The 18655-nt window shown below is 36.9% G+C and overlaps 1 pseudogene; it reads right to left on the bottom strand.

The window, feature by feature from the left end:
• Positions 1-1129: 1129 nt before the first annotated feature.
• On the bottom strand, positions 1130-10826 carry LOC132637298 (pentatricopeptide repeat-containing protein At5g24830-like; annotated as a pseudogene).
• Between the last annotated feature and the right edge of the window lie 7829 nt (positions 10827-18655).

Here is an 18655-nt window from a genome sequence, read left to right as displayed (position 1 = left end):
ACATTAGTTTCATCCATTCCAACACCTAACGCCCATTCTTCAAGGCACAATAATAAACTTGGTAAGTGATCAAACTTGCCAAGTTTACCATATTACCGAACACAATAGCTTTCTGAATTTATATGCCGCTAACGATCTAATAAATTTTCAGCTCATTAGACATAGGCTTTTCATCGTCTGTTTTTACCTGCACAGGTGAAGATAAATACATTAAAATTTCTAGATTATTTAAATAGCAAATTATCAAGTTGAAGAAAAAACACCTATTAGCACAGAAGATCAAGCTGCAAACGTGTAATAACAGTAGCAGATGTACAGAGTTCAAAAGAAAGGAAAACTTGTCTATAACCATACTTAAGGAGAGGGGCCAGTTATCAATGTCAAGTGAATTTGCGAAGAAAGAAAAATGGATTTTGAAAAGCCTGGTCTGATATTCCTGTGTAGTATTGGGATTAAATACTTTTAGAAAAATCAGGAGAACTATCACGATCAAAGACAAGGAAAATGAGTTGAAGAGGATAGAATGCTTGATCAATTAAGGTCAAGGCCCAAGCGAGGAGAATTTACACTATTCTATCGGTATGAATATTCAAATAATATTATGGAATGTGAAGGGCCTGAATGACCACAATAAAATTGGTAGTAAAGGGTATTTTAAAGAAGTGGCAGCCCACGGTGTTCTGCATTTAGAAGTCGATGTAGAGTCTTAATGGCATGCCCAATAACGCATTTGTGTAATGTAGTTATGAATGCTGCAATGATGATTTTAGAATGTTTTTAAGGGTCGGATATAGACATTAAATCTAAATCCTACATCAGTGGGATGAGTAGAAAATGCAAGAAAGAAGTAGCTAGACTGGCTGCGGATTTCAGTCTTGTAAGATTCATATCGGCAAGGGAGGTTGGGAGAAACCATGATCATCTCGATGGAGCTTTCAGAATTTATCAATGAAATTAGGACCTTACCAAAAGGAAGACAAGTCCGAGACTTCACCCCCTGAGTGGGGCCTAAACCTGACAACAGCTGTTTGGCACTAACGTGTTTATCAGATGCGACATGTAATCATGAGGAGCTCAAACTACTTTATTTTTCATGTTTGTGCGTCTATTGAAAGACACGCCGAAGACCTACTCAAAATGTAATACTTCATGATTGGAACATGCAATCATGAAGAGCTCAAATCAAGTTCTGCTGGTCAATACATCTTGATCATCTCCAGGTGGACTTGAACTTGTATTCACAGGGTAACATGATTAAATCACTAAATCCAGTAGTAGAACATTCTGAAAAGAAATATCCACATCACCATTAGCATATTAACAGACAAAAAGGTAGCATATGACATATAGACTTCAAACTATTTCTCCACTCTACAAAGGCATATACTATATCCAATATTAACTGGGATGCAGCAAAGCCGGTAGTGAAAATTCTCATATGGAGTTTTATTTAGCTCCTCTAACAATTAAGAAGTGTTTTCTAGAATGAATGACATCAAAAGTTCAGAGCAAAGAAATTATTAGTAGGTTAAAGATTAAGATTAAACTTAAGGTTTTGGAAAGAACAGACCACAGAAAAAAGTGAGAAGCTACAAAGTTATGATGTCAATTTTTCTCTCAAAAGAAAAAAGGGCACAGCATGGACAGTCAATTTGAGTAGAATCTTAAGCTTACTGACATAAACTGGAAAATAACCCAAAAACAGAATAGCCAGTAGTCTTTATATTACGAATTAAGTTTCCTTAGTAGAGGACTGACCACTCATCAGCACAATTTGACGGAAAGATATGCTGCAATTACTGTTTCACCCTGCACGCACTTCCACCTGCAAAGAACACATAATAATATTGTTGTAAAGCATATTTGTGGAGAGAGAAAAGATGAAGCTAGGAAAATTACTATTGAGGAAATGCATGAAAGCCTATCTTAAACAAGAAATGCAGCGCAATTCCCTAGGTTTGGATCATTTATCTTTTGTCTTATTCGTAATCCCAAAAGCAAGGAGTCTAATGACACGACTAAGGCAGCTTCTTGGACAACATAACTTTCTCTTTTGTCCTTCCCAAGATGATACGGGAATACCCATTTTCCAGTTTTTATTTTACACATTTCCAGTTCTTATTTTACACTTCCGGTTCTCCAGAAAAGGTGCTCCGCTTAGCATTATAATTCAGTAATTCTACAGCCTACCTTTTCTCTTTGTTTTTAGATCAGAAAGACAGGATCCAGCTGTTGATGAGTGATAAGTTCTCTTTCTTCGCTGTTTTTTCCGGGTAGAACAAAAAATAATGGAGAAGCAACATCTCTTTTTGGTTAGGACTAAAATCATCTGCATGCATTTAAAAGCTATTGAAATGAGATTAGATGCGAAAATTCCAGACATCGCAGCAATTGTGCCTCATACTGGAATGGCAATAAGGTTTTAACTTCTTATGCAGAAAAGGATGAAGGCAAAAATGTTGGAGAAACTCCAAAAGGGTGAGGCCAGTCATGTTGGAGAACTCCGGTAGGCAATCAACTATAACTAAGCCTTAGTCACAAACAGGTTGGGGTAGACTATATGAATCCTCACTGACCACGTTACTCCAATAAGCAATCAATACAATTTAATTATCCTTAGTTGGCAATGAAGGTCCAAAAGAGAGATGGCGAATATTCTTGTAGAAATTAGCAGTGAGATCTGCTGCCAAGAGAGTTTAAATCAAAAAGGCCAAAGTAAAACTGTAATTAAACTAAGATTACACTGCATTCCAAAAGGCTAAAGTAACAGCACACAAACATACCTCCAGGAGACTAAGATAGCTCTTGCTACGGGGGCAATGCTTCTGGACCTAAAATCTGTCAGCCAACCTGTTACGTCCCGTATTTTTATACATTGGGACAACCCGGATTAATTATGATAATTTAGAGCCAAGACTATTCCGGGATTCGAAGTCGGGACTTTTGACCTTTGATTTTATTTCGAGGCATAAGTTATATATGGAATTGTTGGCATTGAACACTTAGGAAAAATTTGGGACCACAATTCATAAATTGGAATTAAAAAAAAAAATCTTGCAAATGAGGCCTTGTGGCCCTCAAATGGTCCCACACATTGTGTGGCCAATTTTAATTGGTCCAACACATGTGTGGGCCATGGGACACATGGATAAATATTGTGGAAGCTTAAAAGATGACCTTAAGTCATCTTTACCACTTCAACACTTAGCAAATAAAACCAAAAGTTGAAGAGCTTCAACAAGAAGCTCACGGCCAAGACTAAGAAAAATCAACTCCATTTCAAGCCATCCCAAAATTATTTCTTTGTTGTAAACCCACTATTTTGAGGTCCCTAAGTAGCGTGGAAGCATCGTTGGAGCGATCAAACCATCATTTTTCATCTTTTGGAAACCCTAGGCTATTGGAAAGTTGAAGAAGAAAGGTAAGAACTCATTATGTTTTGTATGTTATAAAGGCTGTATGCATGTTGTAGTATGTTATAATGGAGGAAAATCATGAAATATGAAATGTTGGAGGTGAGTTGTGTATGTGGAGCTTGAGCCGTGTAAATGGGTGTTGTTGTGTTGTGATTGAAATTATGAATTAATGCCTAGTTAGTTGATTATGATCATTGTAAGGTGAAGAACAATTGAGAATCATCCATATATGTATATGTGTAGTGTTAGCCGAAAATGGGTCACCTTATGTGCCAAGAATTGAATTAGTATCGCTTATTGTTTAGCCGTCGTCGCCATGAATTCTATGTTGGAAATGAAAGTTTATTGACTCAAATTGATGTTGTAAATATTGCGGACTGATTTGGAAGTTGTTGTACATTTAATGTAAATTGTGTATTGATGAAAATAGCATTGTTAGAATGTAAATTGTAGATACGAACCATGATTTGGAAATGAAGAAAAAGTTAGGGGGGCTGTCTCGGTTAGGGGCTGTTTCGGGTAGCTTGGGAAAATTTATGGATTGTTGGAAAAATTGTATAAATTGCTTAGAATGTCCTGAAATGTTTTTGGTATGGGTTCGGGTTAGTATGTGAGCGTATAAGCGTCGATTTTGGCTTGAAGGTAAGTCGTCGAATTGAATTTATGAAAGTTGATGAATGATGGAAAAGAGAGCTATTATTGTTGTATTACCTTTCGGATTGATTATTAATGTTGTTAGGTTGGTTGTTGTTGTTGTTGTTGTTGTTGATTGATACGGCCGAGTTAAATTCTCGGGGTAGCCTATTTACAGGGGAAATGCTGCCCAAATTTCTGTAGAATTAAGGGCGAAATTGGAATTTAATGCCCAAAAAGTCTTTAGCTAATGTTTGGCATTTTATGGCTTGTTTATAGATCGTGGGCAGCCCGAATCATAGGTTGGATTTAGCTTGAGTTTGGATCGTATTGGAGAGCGTTTGAGGTATGTAAAGTAACCTTTCTTTTGGCATGCCTTAGTTAAAGTAGGCCATGATGCGAGCCTCTAGGAAACTCTATTCTCGCAAATCCGAGCTTGTCTATGATTCGCTATGTTGCTCGGACCCTTCACTTTTGCTGCCGTACCCGTGTCCGACACGACACGACACCGACACCGACACCGGATTCGTGTCGGATCTGGTCAAACGACATTGGATACTTTGACCAAATCCATGAACCAATCTGAGAAAAAATTTGAGGCTAAATTGAAAGAAACAGAGAGCTCTTGAAGAGTGGACACTTAATGTATCTAGAAGAGTTTCAAGTTAATTAAAAATTAAAATTTAATTATAAATGAAACATAACTACAAAAAATTATTTTTGTTTTTTATTTCTAGGCATAGATTTAGTTATTTTTCTTATAATTTTGAATTATTTTAGCCGAATCCCCGCACCCGTATCCGCACCAAGATCCGTACCCCCGAATCTTAAAATTTAGATTATGCCGAATCCGACCTCTAGATCCGTACCCGTATCCGACACTCGACACCGAGTCCGAGCAACATAGATGATTCGTATTTGTTTCCTTGGTATTCTTGGGCGCATATGCCATAACATTGATCCTTTTATCCTCGGAGTTTATGATTTGTAAAGATTTCATGAAAGTTGATTTTAGGTTTCAAAGCTTGTTCTTTAGCGATTCCAAAAGTTCAAACGCCCATAACTTCCTCAGAAAAGCTCGGATTGCTTTGAAATTTTCGTAGGAGTTTGTATGATATAAAATGAGTATGTTTTTCATAGGCGGGCTCAGTTCGGGTCTATACTCGTCCGTGGGTCCCGCGACGCCCTTTATGTAATTTCGGTAACTTCGGGAAGAAAATGTTGTAATTATTGTTCCGATTTCAAATATGACTATTTTACTTATCTTTGGATTTATGATAATGATTTTATGCATATGATTCCTCACTACTCCGCTCGTGCCCTATGATATCGTTCGCCGGTTCCCGGGCCGGTTCGGTTGTCGTGCATATTATGATACATTCCGGTGTTATGCTGTGTTTATGGTTCACCGAGCTCCTCGCTCGAGGGCCGGGTTCCACATATGTTTGGCGTTATGCTGTGATTGGCGTTATGCTGTGTTGTGATGTGTGCCGAGGATTCGGAGATTTGAAACTTTCTGGTGTTATGCTGTGTTATGGCGCCATCGACAGGCGGGCGACCATATTTTCCTGTGCCCTATGCATAATTTATACTTTGGAAATAAACATTTTGATATTTTTGGGATATGTATTATTTTCCATACTTCTGATTCAATTACTGTTCAAGACTTATTTCTGTACCTTCTGCTTTGCATACTCAGTACATATTTCGTACTGACCCCCTCCTCCGGGGGCTGCGTTTCATGCCCGCAGGTACAGACGCACAGCTTGGTGATCCACCTGTTTAGGACACCCCCTTCTGCTATTCGGAGTGCTCCTCTCATCCCGGAGCTTATATTTTTGGTATATATACTTGTTAGTACATTTATACATATTCGTTCATGGGTACGGCGGGGCCCTGTCCTGTCATATGATTCTGTCGGTCTGTTTAGAGGTCTGTGGACATGTTTGTGGGTTAGGGTCTTTCTGTATGAATGTATGTACATGTCGTTTGGGCGATCCCATACGCCGAGGCGGCCGGTCCGCATATGTTGTTTGGGCGACCCTATACGCCGAGGCGGCCGGTCCGCATATGTTTATATATTGCTTGGTTAGCCCTGTGTGGCTTTCGTTGGTATTTCCTGCGTGTAGGGTATATTGGATAGTCCGTAAAACAAAGGAAACTCTGCCGAAATTTTTCTGGAAATTACCTAAATTTGAAATAAAGCCTTGTCGGCTTCCGCCATATACTAGAATGAGTTGATAGAATTTGAGATAATATTTAATAGATGGGTTCGGGTGCCCAGATCGGGCACTAGTCACGGCCTACGGGGTTGGGTCGTGACACAACCACTGCAAAAGCCTGAAGAAGCTTTCTCTTCTGGAATACATACATATAGAGTGGCCCTTAGCTTCACAACAATTCCTGGGGAAGCATTCTCATCTAGGCATTGTCACTAACCACTTTAGATAAAGCTCAAAGACTTTATCAAATTCTCTCATTCTGCAATATCTTTTCATGAGTACTAGAAAGGGAACATGATCAATTGCTAAACCAGATGCCAGTAACTTGCCAAAGAGCTTGTCTGCCTCTGTCATCATACCTTGTAGACAATACCACTTAAGTAGTTCCGTGTAAGTAATTACATCTGGCTGACAACCTTTTCTCAACATTTCATCATGTAGCTTAAGTGCTGAGCGAATCAGGCCAAAATTACAAGCAGCACCGATCAACAGATTGTAAGTAACTGAATCAGGGGTAAGACCATATAAAAGCATCTCTTTCTCCAAGGACTGAGCTGCAAAAAGATTTCCTGACTTTATCTGTGCATAAATTAATGCATTATATGTATATGTGGCAGAACACCATTTGCAACCATTTTGTCTCTAATATATGAAGCTTTTTGTATATCTCCACATCTTCCATAACCATAAATTATAACATTCCAAACAAGTGGTTCAGGTACAATGGAATTCTCTAACATGTAATCAAGGAAACAATTGGCTCTATCAATCTCCCTGTTAATACATAGGGCCTGTATTATCATTTTGTACGTAATTTGATCTGGGATGATGCCCATTCTTGTCATAACATCATATATATAACAAGCATCACTGAACTTTCCTATTTTACAAAGTGCTCCAACAATAGTGTTGTAAGAATAAACATCTGGAATGAAACCAAGCTTTAGCATTTCACAACAATACTTATATGCAGTGCCCACGTCACGGCTCATACAGAATCCATGGACAACAACATTGTAAGAAACTTTATCAACTTTCATACCCTCTTTTAACATCCTCTCCCAAAAAGCAAGAGCTTGATCAGTATCTCCATTTTTAAAGCAGCCATCTATCATTATGGTTGATGTAATCAAGTCTGAGCTCCCCCCCCTCATAATTTTTGCTTAGTAGTTTATGAAAAAGCTTTTTTGCCTCCTCCATCAAGCCCTTCTTACAAAGCGCATGAACAAGGACGTTACAAGTAACTCTGTTTGGTATAATTCCATGGTTGGCCATGGTAGAGAAGGTGTTTAGAGCTTTATCGACATCATTCATGAGAAAATAACCCCTTATTAAGGAGTTGTACGTAGCACAAGAGGGAGAAGGACCCCTATATAACATACCTCTAACAATCCATTCTGCCTTATCCAATTCACCATTTTTGCAGAGTCCATTGATGAGGTAATTATGTGTGACAACATCAGGAACAATACTATTCTGTATCATGTTGCACCAAAGAGATAAAGCTGCTCTCAGTTTACCATCCAGACACATAGCTCTAATAACATATGCATCTTTACTGAAATTTATTTCCAAGGTGCAGTTACTAATGCCTTCAGCCGAAGATATTCTTTCCCTGCAAAATTCACGTGATTTCCTCTAAGATTTTTCTTTTTTAAGAATGAAAAGGAATTGGCTGAATATGTTAATGATGTGGCTGCTGGCTTCCCTCCCTCTCCCTCTCTCTGCATGTGTGTGTGTGTGTTCGAGTCTGCGAACAGTAGCAGGTCCGAACCAGATCTCTTTCGGCGAAGAGCCCGACATGCGCCGGGGCGTGAGCACCCGTACAGACAAATTTTTGGCATTATTTCCGACCTCTAGTGCACGCTGACCTAGAAAAGACTTATGACAAGGTCCTGAGGGAGGTGCTATGGAGATGCTTGGAGGCTAGAGGTGTACCCGTGGAATACACTAGGGCGATTAAGGACATGTACAATGGAGCCAAGAGCCGGGTAAGGACAGTGGGAGGAGACTCAAAGCACTTCCCAATCGTGATGGGTTGCACCAGGATCAGCTCTTAGTCTGATTTGCCTAGGTGATGGATGAATTGACGCATAGTATTCAAGGTGAGGTGTCATGGTGTATGTTATTTGCATATGACATAGTATGACGAGACTCGTGGAGGAGTTAGCACACCATCAATCAATCACAAGAACTCATGTCGACAACTACTTTGACCAAATTGCAGTTTCCTAAAAACCATGTTTCCAAATTCAGAATTATTCTCATATCCAAATCCTTGTAATACACAATATGCAATCAAAAGCCACTTGAAAGAAAGGGATTCCTTTTGCCCTTATTGGCACTAAAATTCCCTTTTCTGCCTAGAGATAAAACTAAAACGGGAAACTTAACTAAATGTACCCTTCGGGCCATCCAGTTTACCAAACATGGCCAAAGTATACACTACCTATACACTTTGGCTGTATAGGTAGTGTATAGATATGTACATTATATGTATAGTATATGTATATTTAGTATAAACTATACACTACCTATAAACAGTGTACATATTTTGTAAACTCGACGGCCTCAGGGTACATTTACGTAAGTTTCCCAAAATAAAAAGTCAACCTTATTAATTCAAAAATGAATTCAGACAAAATTTGGAACAAACCTCATACACTTGAGACGATCCAAACTATGCTTTAACATGGCATCCAACACGTTGAAACCTACTTCTCCATTCGAATTGTTCCCCTTAGACGACCAATTCACACTTTGCACTACATTATCTTGTCTATACATAATAATTATCAACTTTTAGTAGGAAAAAAAAAAAGAGTGAAATATAAGCATTATAAGTATGCAATGGAATAATCATACCTCATGTGGATAACATCTAAATTAGGTTTTGAGCTGAATAAATGGGCAAAACCGTGAATAATGCGGTCTTTGATGAGGTCTAGGGTTTGAAAACTGCCGTTAAGTATCCGAAGAAGAAATTGAGATTCCTCCGAGACAAGTAATAGCTGAAAAAACAATAACAATAATGAGGAGAATGAATTTAGAGATAAATTAAGGACTTACGGGCTGCATTTGGAATGGATGAACGGATAGAGTCGCCGTCGTAGGACCGGTGAAAGACGTCCGATTCGAATACAGGGAGCCCCTTTACTGTAGTAAGCGGGCGTGTCATTACTCTTGGGAGTCCGGAACCAAAATGCCCTCAACAAAAAAAAATTATCAAAACACCTCTAGCGTAGTAAATTACTGCGCTATAGTGCCTTTTTTTTTCGATCCTTTTGATTAACCCTTTTTCCATTACACTTTTTAACGTATTTTGAGCATAGATTAATCATACTTCGGGACCCCAAAACTTCAATATTTTATATACAACCCTACTTATTTTTGTGCGATTAATACGGTAGAATCAATACATCAAGGATACGCAAAAGTTCGGATGGCCGTTTTAGTGGTTGAAAAGTGCTCGAATGCCATTTTCGTTTGAAAGCTCGGTAACATTAGCTTAAAGTTCTTTACGAATACTTAAACTTGTTCATTAATAATTAATCAAAAGTTAGTCAAAATGGCAACATTCATACAAAAAAAAAAAACTTAATTAAATTGCATCATTCATTCATAACCTTGAGTAGATGAAATTATTTAACATACTAATATTCTTCAAAATAACAACATAATCATAAATTAAACTTAAAACTAAAATCACAATATTCTTAATCATCATTAGAGTACAAGTCCTCAATATCGTCCTCAGAAAAATATTGGCAGTTTTTTAAGACACATCTTTTTTCAGTAGCAGTTAGTTCTCTACCGGTTGATGATGCTTGTTCTTGGGCCAACTGTAGCATGTAAAATTTACATCGTCTTGCCAGCATTCTGTTGTTTTTTTTCTAATCCTTTGCACGGCAAGCTCGCAAGTTTCTGGACCTACTTGAGGCATGATTAAGGAGTACTTTGTTGGGATTGGAGCGTTGAGATTTTCCAAGTCACGAACAAGACGTTCTGATTCGACAAGCCGATGTGACCATTCTCGGCGTAAACCGCAATAATATTCCCGCGAATCTAAATATTTCACACTGCAGAAATCATCATTACGCTCTATAAGAAGGTGGGGATTTAGCTCATCTAGTTTGAAATCACTGGTATCACTCGAAAAACTGCTATGATTTGAACTCTCATCATCACTGCTATTTGGTTCTTTTGGAAGGAGTAAAGACCAAACTGAGTTTCTACTACTCGACATTGAATATGGTGTAGTCTAATAACAAAAAAAGAGCTACTTATATAGTTGTAAACCCCCAAGTACCCTCAGGGGGGGGGGGGGGGGGTGAGGGGGAGGGTCTTTATGACCCTGCCTATTTACTTTATTGTAAGAAAAATATTAATCTTCATCGAACATTTCACAGTCCGAATCCCACTTGGATCTAAATCTTATGCTACCATATATACCATATTCTACCCTATGGTAACGTATTTGCATCTGATTGTTCTCTTCACGAAAATGATTAAGAGCCAAATTAAACTCTTGTGAAGTTCCGCGAGACATTGACATAGCACGTTTTTTTGGGCGTTTAAGCCCTACTGACGCTAACTTGTGCTCCAGTGCTTCAGCTTCTCTAACACGCCAATCCCACTCCTCTCTCATTTTATTATTGTATTCTCGATTGAATCTGTCGTTAGGGTTATTTGAATAATGCAAATCATCATCACCTAGTTCCCAGGTCCTACCCATTGCTTCAAAGATGTTTACTGGAGTGAACGATATAACACGATTAATATCTCTAAATTGGTCAAAAAATGACATCGTAACTCAATTTTGTGTGGAGTGTTGTGTTGGTAAGTTATTCGTCAAATTACGTTATATAAAGTTTGATTCGAATCATGACGTTTTTTTGTTTGATAGTTGAGGTGACAATAAGATGCAGCGGCATAGCGCAGTAAAATACTGCGTTATACCATTATAACGCATTAAATTAGTGCGTTATTCTGACATAACACATTATTTTACCGCGTCGTGAGGCTCTGTGATAGAATAACACAGTAATTTACTGCGCTATTCTGCCATAACACACTTATTTCATGCGTTATGCAACACTTTATACTTAATTTGATTTGACGTAACACTGCAAGACACTGTAATTGCATGCATGCGTTGGTTCTATATTCAAACTTCGAATCCTATTAATACCGAGTTCGTATAAGGCAAAAAAAAGCATAAAATTCTAAGTTTCAACTAGTTTTAGCATTTTGTATTCCTCCTCAATTATTCAAAATATGGCAGATGTTCCAAGAATTAGAGTTTCTTTATTCTGGGACGGACAAATTATATTCGAGAAAAATAATTTGCGCTATGATTCTCCCCCAAAATACCATGTTAAGTTTTCACTTTACTTAAAATTCTCAAAACTACTCCAAGCCTTGTATAATAGACTACAAGTTAGTAGAAGTGATTTTGATCTCAATATAATTGGAAAATATCCAGTGTCATTTACGCCGCAAGGTATAACTAGTTATGGACAGTGGTACATTCAATATGATTTGACTGATTATTTGAAGGCGCCTTATGATTATAGGCAATGCATAACCTTAAACGTCCTTGAAATGTATATAGAGAAGGTGCCCATTAATCGACTTGAATTCATGGCTAGGGCTTCTAAGGAAGCCCGAAATAGACCTCGCTGGAAAGTCCCATCTATAATTCAGGCCGAAGTCACTCAAGCGGAACCTACTTATCAACACAATTACCCTGACATGAGTACTTATGAAGGCATTTTGACGAGCCAAATGCCTTTGGATAGTTTAAGTCAGTAATTTGACGGGCAGTGGTAAATATTCATTTTTTACAATATTATTATTATTATTATTATTATTGATTTTTTGAACTGCTTGCGTATGAGCATCAGCCCAGGATTTTGGAATCTTTTTTAGTCTATCATATAAAATAGTTGTATCCTTGGCCAAATCTTTATAAAATGGTGAAATATAATTTAAGCTTCCAAGAAATCTTTGGAGCTGAGTTTTATCAGTAATAATATCAGAAAATTTAGAAGCAAATTCTATACTTCTATTGATAGGAACAATTTTTCCTTTCTCAATATTATGTCCAAGAAATCTGACTTTTGTTTGAAAAAGTGACATTTTTGGCTTAGATATAACCAAACCATTTTGAATAATAACTTTCTTGAATATATCAAGATGTTTGAAATGCATTTCAATAGTATTTGAAAATACCAAAATATCATCAATATAAACAATGATAAAGTTGCTATAGGCCATAAAAATATCATTCATAATCTTTTGAAATTCTGAAGGGGCATTCTTCAGTCCAAAAGGCATGACATTCCATTCAAATTGTCCTATTGGGACATTAAAAGCAGTTTTATATTTATCTGCTTCAGCTATTTGGATTTGCCAATAACCTGATTTTAAATCGAATTTAGAAAATATGATCGCATTATGAAGGCGATCTAATAGATCCTTTTTATTAGGAATAGGATATCTAATCCATTTTAAAACTTTATTAAGGGGTTTATAATTTATTACTAATCTTGGAACACCTCGTTCCTGTTCAACATGTTTATTAACATAAAAAGCTGTGCATGACCATGGAGATTTCGAAGGTCTTATTAGGCCTTTCTGTAAAAGAGAAGAAATCTCATTTTTACATAATTCCAAATATTCGGAATTCATTTGACATGGTCTTGCTTTAGTAGGAATATCTTTTTCAGAAAAAGATTCTTCATATGGAAGAGTGACAATATGTCTTTTCCTGTCCCAAAAAGCATTAGGATGATCATTACAAATTTGTAAAGAAAATTGATTTTTTATAAACTCAATTTTTTCCTGTAATTTAGGATTTTGTAAAATATCTTCAATCTGAAGAGTATAAATTTCTTGTTTAAGAAAATTGATTTGCTGATGTTTATTTATCAACTTCTCTTTAATTTCATTTAAAATTCTTGTAAAGGGTTCAGTTATAAACTGAAATTTAACTGGTTTTTCATCATAGGTTCCTATAAAACCTTTGTCATCCATCCATTGAATAGGAAATAGTTTATGTATGAATGGAGTCCCTAAAATCATTTGATTTGAAATAATAATAATAATAATAATAATAATAATAATAATAATAATAATTTTTGTTATTATTATTATTATTATTATTATTATTAATAATAATAATAATAATAATTTTTATTATTATTATTATTATTATTATTATTATTATTATTATTATTATTATGTGTAGTGGCACTTGAATGCTACTAATAATGTCGATTATATTATTTAGGGGTTATACACCTGATATAGATCATATTGGACGGTCTCCTCAATCGGGATGGAGGAATTAAGAACTCAAAGCGACGGTCCTTTCTCAAGTTTTGGTGCAGTTGATTACTATCGGTATGTCTATTTTTTTTTAACATCAATAGTGTTATTTGATAAGTAGTAGTTAAAACACCCTAATTTCTTATGTAGGGAGAATGTGGTGGTTGCACCAAATTATAGGCAAAAGCCTGCTATAGATGGTCCGGATTATCCGAATTATATAGTGATATCATTCAGCGATAGTGAGGAAATACCTAATGCGGATGAAAGTGACGATGAGCAAAGTGACGATGACATTGAGGTTGGAACTAATCCTCAACATCAAGTAGAACTATTGCAAGACATGATGGACAGTCCGGCACACGAGGAGGAACTGAATTCACAGCAACCATTTGAATAACAAGAGTCGACTCCAGTTCAGCCACAAAGCCAGTTTCAACAGCAAGAGTCGACGCCGATTCAGTGGAATTCCGATGAGATCCTCTATCTTGATCATCTTCAAGATCGCCCAGATGCCTTTGTCTTTACTAGGGATGATGATTATATTCGGCAAAATTTGTGGAAAGAGCCAGTGGATCTTTTAAAACAAAAAGCTCATATTGAAAAAGGGATGATTTTCAATTCGAAAAAAATCATTGCAAAGGGCTGTTAAGATTTATTGCATCCAGGGGATGAGGGAGTTTAAAGTTGACGATTCCACACGAAAACTTTGGCGATTAGTCTGCAAGCGAAAATATCAAGGCTGCGAATGGATGCTCCGTGGTAAGGAAACTGCTGAAAAGATGTGGACTATTTCAAAGTTCTACACAAAGCACACTTGTGATATGGGTGACCTCCCAGATGATCATTGCAATCTAGATACCAATATGATTGCTCATGTGTTAGTTGGCGACATTGGGAAAAACCCAGGTATCCCCTTTGCCTATGTTCATTTTATTTTTAGTGTTAATATAATGTTACTCGTTGCTATATGCTGATATTTCAACTTTTTCAGGTACCCTATTAAATATTGTATTACAGCCGTCCTGAAAGTATATAGCAAAACTATTACTAGGAGGAAGGCGTATCTTGGGTATAGGCGTGCACATGAGATAGTCTACGGTAATTGGGAGGGCTCTTTCAAGAAGTTGCCGAGATACATGGCGGCTCTACAACACTTCAATTATGGTACTGTTGTTGAATGGAAGCTCAAATCGAAACCTGGTGTGCCCGGTAATATTTTTGATTTTGTGTTTTGGGCATTCAAACCATGCATTGATGGTTTTGCTCATTGTCGGCCTATAATATCAATAGATGGAACACATGTGTACGGGAAGTATGACATAAAGTTGCTAATGGCAGTTGGAATGGATGCTCATGGAGCTATATTCCGTCTAGCTTTTGCAATTGCAGCTAATGAGAGCATTAGTACGTGGGTTATGTTTGTGGACTACTTAAGGCAACAAGTTATTAAGGATCGCATGGGAATCTGTGTGATATCAGACAGAAATGCTGGCATATTGCACAATATGTTCAATTTGCAGGGGTGGTAGCCACCGTTTGCCTACCATCGTTATTGTTTAAGGCATTTGAAGGCAAACTTCCAAAAGGCATATCGAATCCCAGCACTTTGCAATTGGATGTGGGCGGCTGCAACAGAGCATCAGGAGAAGAAGTTTAACCTGCAGATGGACATTATTAGGCGGGCGAATGAGGAAGCCTTCCACTGGTTGAATGCAATTGATAAAGACAAATGGACATTACACCAGGATGAAGGTAGGCGATGGGGTATGCTGACAACAAATAGCTCTGAGTCATTCAATGGTTTGTTGAAATCTACACGTGGACTACCCGTCACCGCAATGGTGAGAATGACATTTAAGCAGGTTGTGGAGCGGTTCGTCACTAGATCAAAAGAGGCCAAAACATATGCAACAGAAGGTCTAGGATGGATGTCAAAACCGTCAAAACTGTTCGAGTACCACAAAATATAAGGCTCAGAAACATGACTGGATGGAGTACAACCCTGCAGAGCGGATATTTGAACTCACAACAAGTGTGCACCAAGGTAAATGAGGTAACATCCACACAATTTGTGAGATTCCAAGAACATGCACATGCGGCAAGTGGCAATCATATCACATGCCATGTTCTCATGCCTTCAAGTGTTTTATCACAATGGGAAAGAACGCCTCCTCGTACATGGCTGAGGAATATACAGTTGAAAATTATGCAAGAACGTATGCTGGAAGGTTCTACCCACTTGGCAGTGAGAGTTATTGGCCACCGGATCCATTTTCAATGGTTGCAAATAAAGCATTTATCCGTAAATTCAGAAAGAATGCATACTCGCGCATTCATAATGAAATGGATGTCCCACCAGGGAGATACACTCGAAAATTCTCATTTTGCAATTATGTTGGTCATGATAAGCGCAAGTGTCCCTTACGGCATGGTGGTCAAACTACATCTCGCGGTGGAAGTACCTCTCGTGGTGGAGGAAACTTTCGTGGTGGAAGTACCTCTAGTGGTGGTGGCACATCTAGTGGTGGTGGCGGAAGATCAACTCAAGGGCATTAATTGATGAATGTTTTTTTAAGTTTTTTTCTTACTTTGATGATTGTATTTTAAAAAGTTTGGCTTTCTTATTAATTAGTATGTTAAGTATTTTCATCTAGTCAAGGTTATGAATGAATGATGCAATTTAATTAAGTTTATTTTTTTTGTATGAATGCTGCCATTTTGACTAACTTTTGATTAATTATTAATGAACAAGTTTAAGTATTCGTAAAGAACTTCAAGCTAATGTCACCGAGCCTTCAAACGAAAATGGCGTTTGAGCACTTTTCAGCCACTAAAACGGCCATCCAAGCTTTTGCGTATCCTTGATATATTGATCCTACCTTATTAATCGCACAAAAATAAGTAAGGTTCTATATAAAATATTGAAGTTTCGGGGTCCCGAAGCATGATTAATCTATGGTCAAAATATGTTAAAAAGTGTAATGGAAGAAGGGTTAACCAAAAGGGCCGGAAAAAAAAGGAGGCACTATAGCGCAGTAATTTACTGCGCTATAGCACTTAACGGAGCCGTTCCTGTTAAGTGCTTTAGTGCAGTAATTTACTGCGCTAAAGGCATTTCGGTAACATTTTTTTGTTGTTGGGGTATTTTGGTTCAAAATATTTTTTTGTTAGGGCATTTTGATTCAAAATGTTTTTTTTGGGGCATTTTGGTTCCGGACTCTTACTTTGGCGAGTCAATTTCCTTTTCACTAAGAGCCAAACGAATTACAACTCTATATTTATAAATAATTTAACTTGAAACTTTCTCTTTTATCCCTAAAAAAATAATTTATAATTACATAAATATTTATAATTTATTTTAGATAATAAATTTCAAAATTCTTCATTTTTTGCTTAGATTTCGTGCCTATTCAAACTATATCACATAAATTAGGATGCAGGGAATATTATTAACTACATGTTAGTACTTTTCTAGATTTGCCTTATTAAGTGTTAAGTGATTAAATCTGAATATCTATTTAATTAGGGATAGTTTAATCAAATTACCTATTTTTCCTAAGGAATTAGTATTGTCTTAAGAGTGTACGAATGACTATGTGGATGCTCTTTTTGATCTGCATGGAGTACTTTACAGTACTACGGGTGTGCAGAAATCGATTTAACCACTAAACCGAACCGAAAAAAATGTTATTATTGGTTTATCGGTATTGAGTTATTGGGTTAACAATATTTAAATGGTTTTGTAAACTTTTTTATTGGACTATCGGTTCGGTTTCCGGTTTTGATGTTTTGGTTAATAGTTAAACCGATAACCTAATAAGATTATATTAAAATTACTTTTTAAACCCTAATTATATTAGTGGCTTTAACTTTTAAATAAAAACCCTATTTTCTAAACTCTTACTTCCGTTCCAGGAGCCTATTTCCGCGGGCGATACTTTAGTTCCTCAAACTAGGGCTTTCGTCTCTCTGCCTCTCTCGATCAGAAAGAAAACAAGTTTGTGTTACCAATTACGTCTTTAAATTTGCTTCTGCTTGTAATTTGTGTAGACTTTTATGCATGAAAGTTGTGTATATATGAATAAATGAAAATAAGAGAAAGCAAAAATATTAGAACATTTTCTTATCGATTAAACCGAAAACCGAACCGTTAAAGACCCGAAAACCAACAACAACAACAACATGCCCAGTATAATCTCACAATGTGGGGTCTGGGGAGGGTAGAGTGTACGCAGACCTAACCCCTACCTTGAAAGGTAGGGCGACTATTTCCGAAAGACCCTCGGCTCAAGAGAAAGACCTGAAAACCGATAACGAATATCTTATTGATTTGATTATCGGTTTAGTGTGTTTGGAAATCAAAAACCGATAAATCGAACCAGTAATACACAAAATCAGACCGAACTGACCGATAAGCACCCTTAGATAGTACTGAGTACTAGGCTACTAGCACAATCAACGTCAAATTGGAACATCCAAATTATAAGGGGTCGTTGGTAGCTTGTTAGAGTTATGCAGGTATTAGTAATACGTACATGAATTAGTTATGAGGAAATTTATCTATTATTTTTCCACCTTCTATCATACATAAAATATTATTTTTCCACCTTCTATCATGCATAAAATAGTACATAAATTCTCTGATAACTACATATAATATTAGTTATGCGGGATTTTAAATTGTAAAGCAAACACTATATTATATTTTTATACATAAATTATTTATCTCCTAATTAACCAGCTACCAAACGTAATATTATTTATGCAGGATTTAATACCTGCATAACACACCTCCAAACCAGCTGCCATACGACCCCTAAGTACGTTTAAGCTTGATACTGGACCTTGTCAGGGGAATCCGGGGAAATAGGGAATTAGAAGGGCAAAGGAAGTTTAGAGGAAACTGGATCATTTGCTTTTGCAAAGGGATGATCCCTTATACCACCAATATTCTTGTGGAAATTCTAGCATTAAAATAAGGGTTAGAAATAACCACTAACAAAATCAACGGATAATCAATTATCAATACATGTAAAATTAAATTGATTG

This window comes from Lycium barbarum, chromosome 4, assembly GCF_019175385.1.
Source record: "Lycium barbarum isolate Lr01 chromosome 4, ASM1917538v2, whole genome shotgun sequence".
NCBI lineage: Eukaryota > Viridiplantae > Streptophyta > Magnoliopsida > Solanales > Solanaceae > Lycium > Lycium barbarum.
The sequence above is the reverse complement of the archived record's forward strand: the minus strand, read 5'-3'. Positions and strand labels throughout refer to the sequence as shown.